The 432-nt window shown below is 52.5% G+C and overlaps 1 protein-coding gene across 1 annotated transcript in view; it reads left to right on the forward strand.

Annotated features, from left to right (window-relative positions):
- MTMR6 (myotubularin related protein 6) overlaps positions 1 to 432 on the forward strand; it is a 27,577-nt gene that overhangs the window by 182 nt on the left and 26,963 nt on the right. The window lies entirely within an intron of this gene.

Here is a 432-nt window from a genome sequence, read left to right on the forward strand (position 1 = left end):
GTGAGGGGCGGTCGTACTTAAGCAGGATAGTATCTGAAATAACCTGGTGATGGGAACATATGTCAGTGCAAAGAGAGTGATTTCACCGTGGTTGCTGATTCAACAGCACCACATCTTCCTTTATCTCCCTTGGTTTTCATCTGTTGTGTGGATTATCAACGGGAAAGCACCACTGAATTCCTACTTCTGCAACGGTTTTGACTGAACCTGGCTGCGGCGTCTCCCCTCTGCTCCACCCTCCGTTTAGTCCCCTTTAGCTTGTGCTGTGTGTGGGAGGTCGTCTGTGTCGACCGGGTTCTACCCGGGCGTAAGAACCGTGTTTTCCCTTACAAGTTCCTCACAGCTACCTCTTTATCCTCTGTCATTTTCCCACTCTGCCCTCCAGGCGTTCCCGCCCCTCGGCCATTCCCACTCCTCAGCCATTCCGGCTCC

Source organism: Geospiza fortis, unplaced genomic scaffold (genome assembly GCF_000277835.1).
Source record: "Geospiza fortis unplaced genomic scaffold, GeoFor_1.0 scaffold16, whole genome shotgun sequence".
NCBI classification, from domain to species: Eukaryota; Metazoa; Chordata; class Aves; order Passeriformes; family Thraupidae; genus Geospiza; species Geospiza fortis.